Source organism: Aotus nancymaae, unplaced genomic scaffold (assembly GCF_030222135.1).
Source record: "Aotus nancymaae isolate 86718 unplaced genomic scaffold, 86718_ANA_hifiasm-v0.15.2.pri h1tg000033l, whole genome shotgun sequence".
In the NCBI taxonomy this organism is placed as follows: domain Eukaryota; kingdom Metazoa; phylum Chordata; class Mammalia; order Primates; family Aotidae; genus Aotus; species Aotus nancymaae.
In genome coordinates, this window is record NW_026988447.1 from 24355658 (window position 1) to 24373721 (window position 18064).

The 18064-nt window shown below is 36.3% G+C and overlaps 1 protein-coding gene across 5 annotated transcripts in view; it reads left to right on the forward strand.

Moving 5' to 3' along the window:
• The window catches only part of INPP4B (inositol polyphosphate-4-phosphatase type II B), an 851576-nt gene that overhangs the window by 220497 nt on the left and 613015 nt on the right, over positions 1–18064 (forward strand). The gene's annotated exons all lie outside the window — the stretch shown is intronic.

An 18064-nucleotide genomic window follows, 5' to 3' on the forward strand; every position in this document is an offset into this window, starting at 1 on the left:
GAATCTTTTGAATGTTGTTAAGTATACAACCATATTCCTGGTAAATACAATTTGCTCATTGCTCTTAGTCTTTTTTTCTTTCCTAATATATCCATTTTGGAATAGAAATTCTCCGACAATCAGGATATTAGCTGCTTAATTGCACTATGTACAAATACTATTTTTTGTAATTTTAATTCTTTTAAGTGTGTTAAAGTCCAGCAAGTGATCAGCTTTGGCAAATATTCTAGAGTTTTTGAAAATAAGTTTGTTCTGTAGCTTTTGTATATTTTTGTATATTTTTTGTATATTTTTCAGTGAATGGTATTGTTCTTCTGCTTGTGTTTATCTTCAGTATTTATTCATTCAGTCTGCTAATTTTTTTTATAGTACAAAGGCTATGTTACAATTTCAAATTGTTATTGAGTAGTTTTTCTTTATTTCTCCAAAAGTTTGCTTTCTATACTTTGAAACTATAGTATTAGGTGTTTACAAATTTAAGATACTTCATATATTCCTAGTGAATTAAACCTTTTGTTGCTATGAAGTGTCTTTTTTGTTGTTAGTAATTTTTCTTGACTTAGAGATTGCTTTTTCTGATAATTATATAATACCAGCATTATTTTGAGATTATTTGCATCTCATATGTATTTCCCTCCTTTTGCTTTCAACTTTTCTTTATCCATATAGTTTGCATGTTTTTTAAATTGAGATATTTTGTTTGATCTTCTTTTAATTTTATGTTTTAAATCTAACGTACTCATTATTATTTGAATTTTGTTTTTAAATCTACCATCTTTCTGTGATCCTTCTGACTTTTCTCGACTGTCTTATAGTGATGAAGTATTATTTTCCATCAAACTAAAAGTTGTATCTTCTTTTTCTTTCTTTCTTTTTTTTTTTTTTTGAGATGGTGTCTCATTCTTGTCACCCAGGCCTGAGTGCAGTGGTGTAATCTCGGCTCTCGACTCACTGCAAACTCTGCCTCCCGGGTTCAAGCAATTCTCTTCCCTCAGCCTCCTGAGTAGCTGGGATTACAGGTACCAGCAACCATGCCCAGCTAATTTTTGTATTTTTAGAAGAGACGGGGTTTCACCATGTTGGCCAGGCTGCTCTCAAACTCCTGACCTCAGGTAATCCACCTACCACAGCTTCCCAAAGTGCTGGGATTACAGGCGTGAGCCACTGTGCCCAGCCGAAAGTTGTATATTCTTCTACCATTTTTACAATTTATTCTAGATCTCACAACATGCATCTTTTACTGTTGAAACTTTAATATTAGTTGATATTCATCCTTTATTACTGATAAAAGAATCTTTGAACATTGTAACTCAATTTATTTTGCCATTTAGTATATGCTGTTACCATTTACCATTGGGTATTTAATTTTTTAAATATATTTATTCTAAAAAATATTTGTGTTTTATAGCATTGATATTTATTTAGATATTTGCATATTTATTATTTTTTGTTGCTCTTCATTTTATTGTAAACATAGTTACCCTACTGATCTACCAAATGCTAGGTCCTATTATTTCTTTTATCAAACCGTATATTTGAACCCATGAATCAATCTCTCTTATATCCCCCTCCTCACTATACTCCCCAGTCTTTGGTAATCACCAGTCTACACTCTTATCTTTATGCGATCTGCTTTCCTATCTCCTACATATGAGTGAAAACGTGATATTTGTCTTTCTGTTCTTGATTGTTTCATTTAACATAATGACCTTCAGTTTCATCCATGTTGTAAATGACGGAATTTCACTTTTTTTGTTTTTTGGGTGAACAATATTCCATTGTGTATGTGAAAACAAAAGTGACTCCACGTTGGATGCTAGTCTGCCATGCTGACTTCTGTTAATGTCAGTCCCATGAGTGTCTCCTGATTCTGCTGTATTCATTGTCCTTAGTGTAGGAACATGTCAAGCCTTGATGTTGTCACACAAATTATAGGCTATGACGCACATAGCATTCTTGCCTGTTTGAGAGAATGGCAAGAATTGTCTTTAAATTGTCTTGCTGGAGCACATATGCCCTTTCTCTATGGTATATAAGCCTTTGGTCTGGGGAGTAACAGTGTGGAGATCTGTCTGTCTTGCTGCCTCTCTCAACCATGCTTCTGTCTGTAAGTTCTCTCAATATATCACCCAATGCTGACAAAATGAATTTGTCTGCCTCCTTTCTTAGTTTCCTGACTCCCTCAGCATTCGAGAGTCACTTTGCTTATGTGGCCTTTTCAGAGAACATGTATGTATATGGGTCTGTTGCTGACAAAGATTTAATGTTTGTGTTTATTTGTAATATCTCTTTTTCACCTTCATTCTTGAAAATCGTTGTATTTTGGTAGAGAACTCTAGGTTGGCATGTATTTTTAAGCATATAAAAATATCATTTTATTTCTTCAGCTTCCTTTTTTAACTGTAGAAAAGTTAGCTGTCAGCATAATTGTGGCTACTTTGAAGTTAATCCTCTCTTTCCTACCTCTTAAGATATTTTCTTTATCTTTAGTTTTCTGTAGGCTTACCATGATGTGTTTAGATGTGAATTTTTTTTTATTTGTCATGCTTCCAGTTTTGTAAGGTCTCTTGAGTCCATAGCTTAATGTTCTCAATAAATTTTGGAACGTTTTTAGTCGCTATTGTTTCCAATAATGCAGTTAGCCCTTTCTCCTCTCTTTGTTCTGTTCCAATTACCTAAAATAATAAACCATTACATTCTATTCCCTATTCCTTACCTTCTTTTTGGCACTTTTATTATTTTATGTCTTATGCTTTATTCTACATATTTTCTTCCAAATCATTAAGTTTACACAATAGTTCTGCAACTGTTGCTATTTTGCTTTTAAACCTATCCATTGAGTGTTTAATTTTAATTATCATACTTACTGGTTCTACAACTTTCATGTCACCATTTTTTATGGCTTCACTTCTCTGTCAAAATGTCCAATCTTGTTCCTCTGTCTCTTTGAATATAATCAGCTTAGTCACTTTAAAATCGATTCTGCTATCTGGAGGTCATATTACTCTGTTTCTCTTGTATGTTGTACCTGGAGGGTTTCATCCCTGTTGATTTATTGCCTTGTGCCGTATTTTGGATTATGTGGTAAAATAGCATTTTTTTAATTGGAGAAATAATATGAGTCCTAGCATGATGTTGTTTTTCTGCAGAGAGGATTTATGTTAGCTCCTGCCAGGCACCTGGCCACACTAGAAATACAGGAGTGCCTCAATTCAATTCTAGGTATGATGACTTAAAGCTCAGCTGCAGTCCCAGTAAAGAGATGTTCACTTTTAATTCAGCATTACTTCTAAGATTAAGCGTTTTTATGTCTCATCCCCAAGAGATAGATTTACCTACCACCTTACCATAGTAGGTAAATGTACTATACCTCGATTCCATTTTTTTTTCTAGTGCTGTGAGGATATCTAAATTGCTTCTTAGCTGAACCTCCAGATTTCTCAGAAAAGTAGCCCTAAAAGTCAGGATTATCTTCCTGGTCTTCTGTCATCATAAGTCTCCTGACCTGGTAGTTATTCACTCTCTTGTTAGCTCTCAGAAGACTTAAAATACAGTAGTTTTTATAACACTGCATCCAGATTTCTAGTTGCCCTCAGTAGCAGTATTAGCAGCCTGTCATTAGCAGAAGTACAAGCCTTAATAGAGTTTATTCAGTTTACCTGTTAAAAACCTGAATGCCACCTCACCTTCCAAAAGAACACAAAAATCATTAATATGTTTAGAATACAAAAATAGTTCCTGAAAATTTTTAAGTATTTAATATGATTTAAAAAATAAAAGGTAAACACAAAACACAAATGTACTGTTTTGGTTGTAAGTAACAGAAATCCAATTTTAATTAGCTTGGGTATGAAAGCATTGTCTTATTTAGTCATGTTCTTATAAAGAACTGTAACAAAAATAACTAGATTAAAAGAACAAAACACTGAAGACGATATCTCCCTTGGTTTTCATGCCTCTTCTGTTCTTCAGATGTTGAATTTACCCTACTTTGGATAAGCTTTTTCGTCATGGTGGGAACATAACTGCTGATAGTGTCGGGCTTACATATTGCCGTCAAAAAGGGGAAAAGAACCTCTTTTCCTCCACTTCTTTCTTTCTTTTATCAAAATCCAATAAGAAGCATCCTAGGACATTTCTAGACAATGTTTGGTGTAGGCCCTTTGCCTGTCTTTGGATCATTGCTGTACTCAGTTTCTGTAGCTTGGCCTAAATCCTACATCAATCCTTGAACACACCACTCTGGTCAGTTTCTCTAGAAGGGGCTATTCTGAATGGGCCACAGCAGATGCTAGTCTTGGAATCAGGATCTGTATATGGGAGAAGAGAATCCAGGTGATGGGCAATTAGGCAGAGGACGAGAATTACCCTTATATTATGCTGCATCAAACCTTTCACACACAAGTTCCATCCTGCTTCCAACATCACATTTTACTATTGCCCCCTCACACCTTAATTCTTGTCACAGTGAGCTTCTCACTTTTCCCTCCAAGTGTGTCATGTTTTTTCATAACTCTAATAGTTTTCTTGACTAGAAATATGTTCTGTAATGCAACCTAGCATTGCCTAAACATTGTGAAGACCCAACTTAAAAAAACACCCCAGTGTGTTCTCTCTGTCCCCCAAACACACACGCACAAACACACACACACATACACACACTCATGCATACACTCACACACTCTAGGGTTTCCTTCATCTCATCTAGAAATAAACAATCTCTCCTTCCTAAATCAGAATCTCTGCATTTATCCTGTTGAAGCTAATATCATTCTTATCAATTTTCTTATGCCAAACCATGATAAACTCCAATTTAGTTGCCATTTCTTATCTCTTACATACTCTCTTATACTTTGCCACACCTAAAACAATCCATAATTTACTTATTTGTTGAATAAGTAGATGAAAACTAGTATTTTCCAGGAATTCAATATTGATTGACTGCCAATTACCTGGGAAGCAGTTTTAATATATGCCCCAGAATCTCCTCACTTTTCCAGCAGGCTTGGCTGAGAGAAGAACCACTGGGCACACTCTTTACCCATTAATTATCTTTGTTTACATCTTTGGTCCTGGAAGGGAACAGCATACTCTCATCTCTATAGTAGTATATTCTGTTGGTGGATTATTAATTGCAGGAAAGTGAGTTAAATTCTGCTTCCATGAAAAATGGGTGAGAATAGAGAAGAATAAAATATGAGAGAGGTGGATTTTGTTTCTGATGGACATATTTTGACTGAATAGTACTGGATTATTTGTCAGGAAAGAAATGTTTTGTGTTAGCTCTTTGATACTTTGTCTGTGCTCCTCCCCAGCACGCCTTCCCTGTGATGCAGCCTGTGCACTTATTTGCATTTATCACTTGTTTGGGCGGAACTCCTATGGAAGAATAAGCCTGTCATAGAGAATGAATGTATCTTCTCTGCAAAGAAACTAAACATTAGGAATTCTGTAATATCGTGGGACCATATCTTGCAAATGTCTGTAAAAAAGGATGAATCAAAGAAAAGTATAAATAACCTTTGCACCCATGGAATAATCATGGCAGGAAAATGGTGTGGTAGCAACTGACAAAGAACAGATCTCTTAAGAGTCATACAGTTGGCTGAAGTGCACCGACACTGCATAGAGGTACCAAGACTGGAGAGTGTCACTTTAGGTAACTTTCTAGTGTCACAGTGAAGGGCTCTTGTAGTAGGAGGCTATGTATCAAAACCTTCAGTGATAGAATATATAGCCTCTTACAAAAGTCTCCCAAGTGGGATCCTTTAATCATACATAGCTATTTGAGGCTTCATTTGGTTGAGGAACACACTGAGGAAACATAGCTTTATGGGTGTTTTTGGATAGTGATATATACCAGAGAATGAAAGAAATATAGCATCAAGCAATACTAGTTTATTTGAAGAAATTTCACCAAGTATTAAGAACAATTAACTTATTCTGCCATTTTGAAGGAACTAGTTAGGATTTCTCAAATAGAAAAAGACAGAGTAAATATGTTAGTTTCTTTATTGTGTAGCAAATCGTTACAAAGTCAGTAGCTTAAAACAATATCTACACATTTGTTCATGGTTCTACAGGTCAGAAGTCTGGGCATGGTGTAACTGGGCTCATTGCTCATGATCGCACAAGCCTAAAATCAGGTGTGAGTGGAGGTTAATTCCTACATTGAGCTTAAAGCCCTTTTCCAAGTTCACATGGTTGTTGGCAGAAACCAGTTACTTATGGTTGTAGAACGAGACCCCTGCTTTCTTGCGGGTGGCTGGCTGGGGGTTGATCTTAGCTTCTTGTGGCTGCTCTCACATCCTTGCCTCATCACTCCTTTCATCTTCAAAGCTAACATTGAAAAATCTCTCTTATGTCAAATCTGACTTTAAGAAGAGCCCTGTCCCTTTTAAGGGTTTACCTGATTATGTCAGGCCTACCCAGGTAATTTTTCTTTTGAATAAGGTCAACTGATTATTAACCTATTAGTGGAGATGATAGTCCATCATATTCACAGTTTTGCTCACATTCAAAAGGAGTGAATTATACAGTCATGTATAACCAGGAATGGGAATGTTGGGACTGTCTTAGAATGTAGCCATCACTGTGGATCTCTGTTTTAGGAAAGTGACTCTGGAAAAATATGAAGGGCAGATGAGAGAGGTATGAAGATATTACCAAAAGGTGTTAACTTGTGTGTCAACTCCAATTATGTGGTGGGGACTTTCTGGAGCATGGTGCTAAGGGTTCAGCAAGCCAGGAAGATTCCTGTAATTGGCAAAGAAGGCGGGAGTGGCAGCAAATGCACTATGTATTCACCACCCTTTTAGGGATATTCCAGTAGTCCTAGAAATGGACAACCTCAGACTGAGTTGAGGCAAGTACAATAGGACAATAGGAGACAATTCATCTTCACTGAATTGTCTTTGAGGTTTCTCTTGCTCCTCTTGTCTGTCATTGTCCTTTGGTCCAAATGATTTCCCGCATGATTTTTTTTCTCCTTCCGTACTCAGTCAGTCTCACTGTCTCTTGCATTAAGGCTATTCATTTACCAGGACAGAAGTGCAAAAGTTTTATTTGCTCTTCATTGTATGGCCCATCTGTTTTAGATACCCAATTGCCTATTGCTTTAAACATTACAAACAAGTATGACATCACATTGAGATGTTGGGAGCAGCTGGGTATCTTGGTTCAGAGCTCTGGAGCAAGGTTAAGGGCTGGAGATTTTTCTTTTTAAATAGAAGCTTTTACTGTTGATTCGCATCACCATTATAAAGAAATCTCTAACTTTATCACAGGAAAAATGTAATGAAAAGTATCAGTGTTAGCAAAATGGTTTTATTTACATCACTAATGTTTGTACCTCTGGCCCACATTGAGCTTCTTGGGAGTTCAACGAGATTAATTTGCCATAAAATATACAAAGCTGCAGTTACAGCGGCAACTATTAATTGAGCATCTATTCTGTGCCAGGTCATTTATACATGAAGAAATAATGATGAAGTTGTTTAAACACATGAACTTTAGAACCAGACTGTTTGGGTCCACTTCTCAATTTTCAATTTACTTACTGTATGACCTTCATTAAGTTACTTAATCTTCTTAGTTTTTCTACCTATAAAAATAGGCCATTAACAACATTTGCCTCTAGATTTTTTTCTTCAGAAAAGTAAGTTATGCTACTTAAAGCATTGAGAATAATCATGTGCAACATGGCAAACACTAAATGTTAAATATTATTGTTTATATACATAATTATATTTTAGTATTACATAAAATTTTTATACAATTATAAGATAAATGTGATATTTTGTTATGTGCATAGAATATGTAATTACATCATGTTTAATCCACATTATTACTCAGCAGGGTAGCCAGGATTTTCCTACTTTGTGAGAAAACTGAGTTTCAGAGATGTTAAAAAATAACAGCTTTTCAAATATCTCAGAGTGAGAAGAGAGTGAAGTTTCAATTTAAGTTCCATTGAGTAACTCTGGCAATCATGTCCTTTCCATTCTGCCATGATCTGAATTTATCTCTTATATTAGTATTAAATACAGATGGTCGACATCCAAAAATATTTCTTTCCCTCCTGAATCTGGGCTAGATATAATTGATACCCATCTAAAGCAGTTTCAAGTGCACAGGGACTGTATAAGTGGTGGGTGGTTATAATCATCATCTATTTTACCATCAGCTATTTAGGACTGGCCTAAATGGATATAATTTTCTCAATCTCTTAGTAGGCCTATATCACTAACCTCTCTATGGCTAAGTTTCTCACAAATAGTATTCTATTTTTTGGCAGATTTGGTCAATAATAAGAAGAAGGATTTACACTCTATTCTTATTTCTTTATGTTTATGTTTGGTGGTAGAAAAATTGCGTGATGAAGTAGTAGACCACTCAATAATCAGAATCCGTGAAAAATAGACAAAGGGACTAAAACGTCCTGCATTTTATTCTTGGTTTCCTATTGGAAATAACTAAGACATTATAGTATGAAAACTCAGATATACTAGATTGAAAAAATGGCTCCTTCAATGGCATCAAAGTTTTTTGATGTTTTAATTTACTGTTTTTTATTTATAGTTCTGTGAATGTTAACCCATGTGTAGACTTGTATAACCACCAACACATCAGAATACAGTGCAATTTCATCATCTAAAAAGCTCCCCAAATGGTTATGTTTTAAGTGAGTCTTTGAAAAAAATAAAAGGTTAAAGTCAGAAATACAAGAATAATCTGAAAATAATGAAAAACTTAAAAACTTGAACAAAATCTGAAAACTTGAGTTCTTTTTTTGACTCTGCTGCTAATTAGCTATAAAATTCTATGGATATTCTTAACTTTTTTTTCATTTTTTTATACCTTTTTTTTTTCTAACTTTTATTTCAGTTTCATGCATACATGTGCGGGTTGGTTCTGTAGATACATTACATGTCATGTGGGTTTGTTATTTGTTTCATCACCCAGGTAATAAGCATAGTACCTGATAGGTAGTTTTTCAGTCCTCACTCTCCTCTCGCCCTCCACCTGCAAGTAGCCCCGGTGTCTGTTGCTTCCTTCTTGGTATGCATGTGTACTCAATGTATAGCTCCTATTTGTAAGTGAGAGCATGCGGTTTTTGGCTTTCTGTTCCTGCATTAATTCACTTAGGATAATGGCTTCCAGCTCCATCTAACTTGCTGCAAAGGACATGATCTCACTCTTTTTTTACAGCTATGTAGTATTCCATGGTGTATATGTACTACATTTTCTTTATCCAGGCCACAGTTGATGAGCATTTAGGTTGATTCCATGTCTTTGCTCTTGTGAAGAGTGTGACAATGAACATATATGTGCATGTGTTTTTATGATAGAAGTACTTACATTCTTTTAGGTATAGACCCATTAATGGGATTGCTGGGTTGAATGGTAGTTCTGTTTTAATTTCTTTGGGAAATCTCCACGATATTTTCCACAGTGGCTGACCTAATTTATATCCCCAGTGGCAGTGTATAAGTGCTATCTTTTCTCCGCAGCCTTGCTAGCATCTGTCATTTTTTGACTTTGCAAAACCCCAGTTTCTTCATCTTTAAAAAAGGAGGTTAGGCTAAATTAGTCCTACTACCCTTAGTTGGTTTTAAATTTTAAGACTATGATTCTTTGTTAAGTCATGTGAGCCCAAACATTTTAGAAAGTACCTTTACTTTAGTTGCAAAATAAATATCTTCCTTTCTTTTCTTGTCATCTACTCCTGAGATACAGCCTCTAATCTTACATTCATTTCTCTTTTTTTGGTATTACTGTGGTAATAACACTTAACATGGGCTCTACCCTCTTAGCACATTGCTAAGTGGACAACACAGTATTAACTGTAGGCACAATGTTGTATAGAAGATCTCTAGAACTTAATAATCTTGCGTAATTGAAACCTTATACCCGTTGGGTAGCAATTCCCTATTTCCCTTTCCCTCTTATCCCCTGGCAACAACCATTCTACCCTCTGCCTGTGTGTGTTTGACTTTTTTATATAACTCCTTTAAGTAGTAGTGTCCAGTATTTTTTCTTCTGTGACTGGCTTATTTGACTTAGCATAATGTCTTCAAGGTTTATCCATGTTGTTTCCTGCGGTAGGATTATCATTTTTAGAAGGCTGAATCATATTCCATTGTATGTATACCATATTTTCTTTGTTCTTTCATCTGTCAGTGGACTTGTAGGTTGTTTCTACATCTTAGCTATTGTGAATAATGCTCAGTGAGCATGGGAGTGAAACTATCTTTTTGAGATCCTGATTTCAATTCCTTTGGATAAATATCCAGCATCAGGATTACTGGATTATGTAGTGTGTGTGTGTGTGTGTGTGTGTGTGTGTGTATATATATGTATTTTTTGTTTTTTTTTAGAAACTCCATACTGTTTTCTACAGCAGCTGTACCATTTTACATTCTCAGGACAGCACCAATAATCAGTTTCTTCACATCCATGCAGATACTTCTTATTTCATCTTCTTGTTTTTAAATAAAAATCATCTTAGCAGGTGTAAGGGGATATCTCATTATGGTGTTGATTTGCGCTTCCCTGGTAATAAGTGAGGTTGGGCATTATTTCAAATATCTGTTGGCCTTTTGTATGTAGTCTTTGGAGAAATGTATATTCAAGTCCTTTGCCTATTTTTATTTGGCTGTTTGTGTTTTTTTGTGTATTTATTTATCTATTTTTGCCATTGAGTTGAAGGATCTATTTTGGATAGTAATTGTTTATTAGATATATGATTTGCAAATTTTTTCTCCATTCCACAGGTTGTCTTTTCATTTTGTTGATTGTTTACTCTGCAGAAGCTTTTTAGTTTGATATAGTTCCATTTGCCTAGTTTTGCATTCATTGCCTGTGCTTTGGTGTCATATGCAAGAAATCATTGTTAAGGCCAATGTCATGAAGATTTTGAAGATTTTTCTCTATTTTTTTTTCCATGAGTATTACATAGTTTAGACTTATTATTTAAGTCTTTAATCCATTTTTAGATTTTTGTGTGTGTGTATGGTGTAAGAAAATGGTCCATTTTATTTTTTGCATGTGGATATCTAGTTTTCCCAAGACCATTTGTTGAAGAGACAGTTGGCCTTCTCTTTGACATATCCTTGACACCTTTCTCAGAGATCAGTTGATCATATATTGTGTGACCTTATTTCAGGAGTTCTCCATTCTGTTCCATTGGTCCATAATGTCTTTTATTATGCCAGTACCATACTGTTTTAATTACAATAGCTTTGTATTATATTCAGGAAGTGTGATTTCTCCAGCTTTGTTGTATTTAAGATTGTTTTGGCTATTCAAGGTCTTTTATGATTCCATATAAGTTTTAGGAATTTTTTTTCTATTTCAGTAGAAAATACCATTGGTATTTTGATAGGTATTGCATTGAATGTGTAAATCACTTTGAGTAGTTTGGACATTTTGTCAATATTAAGTCTTCCAAATTCAATTTCTTAATGTTCCCCATTGGATATATTACTATAGCACATAAAGTATATAAAATCTAATTTTCTTTAATTCCCTTTAAAAAGAATGATTTTAATTACCATTCCATCACTGTAATGACATTTTACCATAATCCTTCTTAAGCATAATATTTTGATTGATAAATTGTAATAATCTGGACTAGCCCATTTCAATAAAAGGAGATAAAACCTGAAGAGTGACAAGTGACATGAGAACCTTCAACTTTTATGCTGTTATCTTTATTGCATTACCTGGAAATTATGTTAATTCAATCCAACTTGTCAAGGCAAGGTGAGAGATGCTAAGTACATCCTCCAAACAGGGTTTTCTATAGGATTTATATTGTGGCTATTTTTTAACAGATGATTTGGTCAGGGATATTCTCCCTTTTCGTCTGAGCTGTTTTCTCTGAACTCTAGGAGTCACATGCTTGGGAAGTAGACAGACAGTGCCTGGGATTGTGCTAGCTCATTGTTTATTGCTCATTGGCTAACCTTTATGAAGTTAATGACAGAGCCTCCTCTCTTTATGTTACCCAAACTCATGTCCCTGATAGCTATTTATCATCCACTTTGGGTGTGAAGATTGTGCTAGACTGTGTGTCTCCAGTTGTGAGCTTTTGCCTCTGATGCTGAGCTGGTCTTGCTGAAGGGAGGGGAGATTATACTCTGAGCAGCAAGCAGTGATTGCTGCCCTTCAGCGTTTTCCCTCCAGCTGTCATCCTGTGACCTGAGGGCAGGTGGGTGCAGATCAAATATGCATACGTATGAGTTGGAGTGAATGTGTATCAGCTGTGTTCATCTTTCCACAGCCAGGAGATGGATAGGATCTGCCTTTTTTGTGTCACTCTAAGCAGTGACTCTAGGCAGGGAGTAGTCTGGCAAGCTAGAAACTCCTGATATTCCAGGAAAGCCACTGAATAGAATGAATGAGAATGGGTTAGAAGTGTGAGAGTGCTCAGTTTGTGTATACTTGAGCAAATTGAGGACTTATTTTTAAAATTTTTATTTTATGTTTCTAGATCTTAGGGGTAAAAGTATAGTTTTCTTACATGGATATATGGTGTAGCTGTGACGTTGGGGCTTTTATTGTGCCTATCACCCAAATACTGTACAATGTACCCGATAGGTAGTATTTAATTCCTCATACCCTTCCTACCCTCTCCACCTTTTGGAGTTTACAGCGTCTATTATTCCACTCTGGATGCCCACATATATCTGCTGTTTAGCCCCCACTTATGAGCAAGAACATGTGGCTTTTGGCTTTCTGTTTCTGAGTCATTTCACTAGGGTAATGGCTCCCAGTTTTATCCATGTTGCTGCAAAAGACAAGATTTCATTCCTTTTCATGGCTGAGTGGTATTCCACAATGTATATATAGCACATTTTAAGTTCATTCCTCCATCAGTGGAGACTTAGGTTGATTCCATGACTGCTACTGTGAATACTGCTGTGCATGAAAAGATGCCCAACATCTTTGGCCTTCAAGGAAATATAAATTAAAACTAAAATAAGACAAAAATATATGCTCACTAGAATGGCTAAAATTAAAAAACTTTGCAGTACAGAAAATAATTCTTCAAAATATAACTCTTTAACATGCTAAGCACCTTAAAAATGGAAAGGTCTCAGAAGTAAGCCTCAGAAACCACTGGCACTCTCAGACCTTCTCTTGCCTCCCTGTCTCTCTGATCCTCTTTCCAGGAGCACTGGGACATACTCTCTCTGAAATTTCTTTATCTATGAAAGCTTATTTCCAAAAGAAATGTGTTATGTATTAAGATGACTCCCTCTCTAGGAATCTCGTCAAAAAACTAGGAAAGATCAACCACCAGAGAAAAGAAGTAGCTGGGAGTCATCACCACACTGAGATAGACATTTCATTCATTCTGAGGGCAGCACCAAGAGATTTCCTTGGGTGGGGGTGGGGGGCTTTAATCTGTATAAAAATGCCAATCTTTGTTCTTACGTAGTTCTGTGCCCCTCATCTTGTCCATCTAGCTTCCAAATAGAATGATTTATAAAATAATATCTGCCACCTGAGTCCATACATCTCTCCCATATAAAGAGATTATTTAAGCCTCAAACATATGGACCCTCTTTAAGTCTCATATTTTGTGTATTTCTTCTGTGTTTAGGCACATTATGAATTTGGATGCCTTTTTTCTTCCATTAATCTGCCTTTTGTCAGTTTATTTTCAGTGAACCTTCAGTGGGCAGAGAGAAAGCATTCTCTCAACTCCTACTAAAAGGTGAAGCTATCAAGTTGTAAACTAAAAATAAAATCTCAAGTCCCCCACTGACTGAAAAGACACCCTCTTGGCCAAGGAGACCTCAGAACCTTAAAAACTGAATTCCCAGCCATGATGGGAAGGGAGGTCAGACACACCTTGTTATACCTTCTCCCTTTTGGATTTTAGGCACAACTGACTAGCGTTAATAAAATTAACAAGGGTAATAAAATTAATAAAAATAGAGATCAGCTGGGTGTGGTGGCTCACTCCTGTAATCCCAGCACTTTGGGAGGCCGAGGCGGGCAGATCACGAGGTCAAGAGATTGAGACCATCCTGACCAACATGGTGAAACCCCCATCTCTACTAAAAATACAAAAATTTGGTGGGTGTGGTAGCGCACACCTGTAGTCCTAGCAACTTGGCAGACTGAGGCAGGAGAATCACTCGAACCCGGGAGGTGGAGATTGCAATGAGCCGAGATCACAACACTGAACTCAAGGCTGGTAACAGTGCAAGACTCCATCTCAGAAAAAGAAAAAAAAAGAAATAGAGATCATGAGACTAACTAGATGGAATTTTTGTGACAGTGAGATACCAAATCATAAATAAGACATGAGGGCATGCCAGACAAGGGTTAACTCACACATCCCTACAGGTCACTCTGACCCAGTTTATTGGTTAACAGACTTCCTTATCTTAATTTAAAACATTTCTTCCTACTGACTCCAAATTTGTAGACAACGCTTTACTCTCTTATCCTATTGCAAATTAAAGAATCTCTTAATCCACCTATACCTGAAGGCCCTTGCTTCAAAATAACCACCTTTTTGGGCCAAACCAACATATACTTTCCATGTACTGATTTATGACTTTGCCTGTAACTCCTCCCTTGTTAAAATATATAAAACTAAACTGCAATCGAACTTCTACAGATGCACTTCTCAGGATCTCTTCAGGCTGTGTTCCTGGGTACACAGTCACATGTACATGCTGACTCAGAACCGACCTTTTTAAAATAAAAATAAATAAAAAATTAATAGTGCTGTAATAAACATATTAGTGCAGGTATCTTTTTGGTACAATGATTTCTTTTCCTTTGGGTGGATACTCAGTGGTGGGATTTCTAAATCAAAGGGTAGTTCTATTTTCAGTTCTTCAGAAATCTCCATACTGTTTTCCATAGAGGTTGTACTATTAGATTTCGACCAATGGTGTATAAGAATTCTTTTTATCTGCATGTTCACCAACATCTATTGTTTTTTGATTTTTTTTTTTTTTTTATTGCATTTTAGGTTTTGGGGTACATGTGAATAACATGCAAGGTTGTTGCACAGGTGCACACCTGGCAGTATGATTTGCTGCCTCCCTCCCCTTCACCTATATCTGGCATTTCTCCCCATGCTATCCCTCCCCAACTCCCCACCCCCCCACTATCCCCCCTCCCCCCAACAGACCCCCGTGTATAGTGCTCCCCTCCCTGTGTCCATGTGTTCTCCTTGTTCAACACCCGCCTATGAGTGAGAACATGTGGTGTTTGATTTTGTGTTCTTGTGTCAGTTTGCTGAGAATGATGTTTTCCAGGTTCATCCATGTCCCTACGAAGGATGTGAACTCTTCCTTTTTAATGGCTGCATAATATTCCATGGTGTATATGTGCCACATTTTTCCTGTCCAGTCTATCATCGATGGGCATTTGGGCTGGTTCCAGGTCTTTGCTATTGTAAACTGTGCTGCAATGAACATTCGTGTGCATGTGTCCTTATAGTAGAACGATTTATAATCCTTTGGATATATGCCCAGTAATGGGATTGCTGGGTCAAATGGAATTTCTATTTCTAGGTCCTTGAGGAATCGCCACACTGTTTTCCACAATGGTTGAACTAATTTACACTCCCACCAACAGTGTAAAAGTGTTCCTATTTCTCCACATCCTCTCCAGCATCTGTTGTCTCCAGATTTTTTAATGATCGCCATTCTAACTGGCGTGAGATGGTATCTCAATGTAGTTTTGATTTGCATTTCTCTAATGACCAGTGATGATGAGCATTTTTTCATATGTTTGTTGGCCTCATGTATGTCTTCTTTTGTAAAGTATCTGTTCATATCCTTCGCCCATTTTTGAATGGGCTTGTTTGTTTTTTTCTTGTAAATCTTTTTTAGTTCATTGTAAATTCTGGATATCAGCCCTTTGTCAGACGGGTAGGCTGCAAAAATTTTTTCCCATTCTGTTGGTTGCCGATTCACTCTATTGACTGTTTCTTTTGCCGTGCAAAAGCTGTGGAGTTTGATTAGGTCCCATTTGTCTATTTTGGCTTTTGTTGCCAATGCTTTTGGTGTTTTGGTCATAAAGTCCTTGCCTACGCCTATGTCCTGAATGGTTTTGCCTAGGTTTCCTTCTAGTGTTTTTATGGTGTTACGTCTTATGTTTAAGTCTTTAATCCATCTGGAGTCAATTTTAGTGTAAGGTGTCAGGAAGGGGTCCAGTTTCTGCTTTCCATAGTCATTCTGACTAGGGTAAAAGGGTATCTCACTCTTAAGATTAGTCATGTAGAACATTTTTTCTCAAATGTTGTAGGTCACTTGTATGTTTTCTTTTGAAAAAATATCTGTTCATGTCCTTTGTCTACTTTTTAATGGGGTTGTTTCTTTCTTGTTGAGCTGTTTAAGCTCCTTTGGTTCTGGATATTAGCCCTCTGTCAGATGCATTGTCTTCAAATACATTTGAATCTTGGGGATTGCCGGTTTACTCTCTTGATTGCTTTGTTGTGCAGAAGCTATTTAGTTTAGTTAAGTCCTATTTGTGTATTTTTTTGTTGTTGTTGCATTTCCTTTTGAGACTTAGTCATAAATTCTTTGTCTAGGCCAATGTCCAGAGGAGTTTTTCCTAGGTTTTCTTCCAGGAGTTTTGTAGTTTCAAGTCTTACATTTAGTTCTTTAATCCATCTTGAGTTAATTTTTGTATATGGTGAGAGATAGGGATCCACTTTCATTCTTCTGCATATGGTTATCAGATTTTCCCAGCATCGTTTATTGAATAGGGTGTTCTTTCCCTAGAGTGTATTTTTGACAATTTGCTTGTAAATATGCAGCTTTATTTTGGGTTCTTTACTTTTTTTCGAGACAGAGTCTTATTCTTGTTGCTCAGGCTGGAGTGCAATGGCACAATCTCGGCTCACTGCAACCTCTGCCTCCTGGGTTCAAGCAATTCTCCTGCCTCAGCCTCCCAAGTAGCTGGGATTACAGACATGTGCTACCACACTTGGCCAATTTTTTTTGTATTGTTAGTAGAGATGGGGTTTCTCCATGTTGGTCAGGTTGGTCTCAAACTCTCAACCTCAGGTGATCCGCCTGCCTCGGCCTCCCAAAATGCTGGGATTACGGGTGTGAGCCCCTGTGCCTGGCCCTGTGTGTCTATTTTTATACTAGCACTATACTGTTTCTGTTACTATAGAGGACTTATTTTGATATCTATTTGCTACCCTTTCCTATAACCATCACCACTGAGTTTAAGTATAAGTTTGTATTAACTAAGAATCTTCCTCTAACATGGTGGGATGCAGTGGAAGTCTGGCTCTTAATACAACAAACCGTTTATATTTGTGAATTTGGCCTTAGAGGACTCAACCATTTGCAAATAACCTTAAAAATCATGATATCTGATATTTTTACAATTTAATCAAGGTATGTGAGTAATATGAACCATGAGGTTGATGTGTGTGACTAAGTTATTAAATGACAAGTGAATCTAGCCAAGCACCCAGCATCTAAATATTAATGTTTTTTTTTACATCCATTTGTTATTGTATAGCTTTTTTGTTAAATGATTTAAACATTCTCTTTGTAATGTGATGGAACAGAGAACATGAGACTCTGGACAGAAATTATGTGTATGAAAAGTCAGGGGTCTTTACAACGATATATGTGTTGGAATTTCAGATTTCCCAAGGATCTGTAGCCATAGCTTCCCAAAATATTGAGAGTCAACAGTATAATCGGTGTATGTATGATGTTAACTCATGAAATGCTATTGATTTCCAGATATAAATGACTTTGGCAGGAGAATGTAACAGTATTTTAGTTTTGTAATCTCCAAACTATTTTATTATATATCCTGTGAAAAATAAAGGGCAGGTATTTGTTATCTTCATATTAATATATACCTTATAAAATGCACTACTCACATGTCTATATATATCATTTTCATTTACATTCAGCTGCATAGGACAGAAATAGTATTTAAAACAAATAGCAATGTCTTAAACTAGATAGAATTTTATCTCTTTTCCATATGAAATCTGTAGGTTGACAGTCAAGGACTGTTGGGTAGGTCTCTGATCATCAGGGAGAAAAGCTCT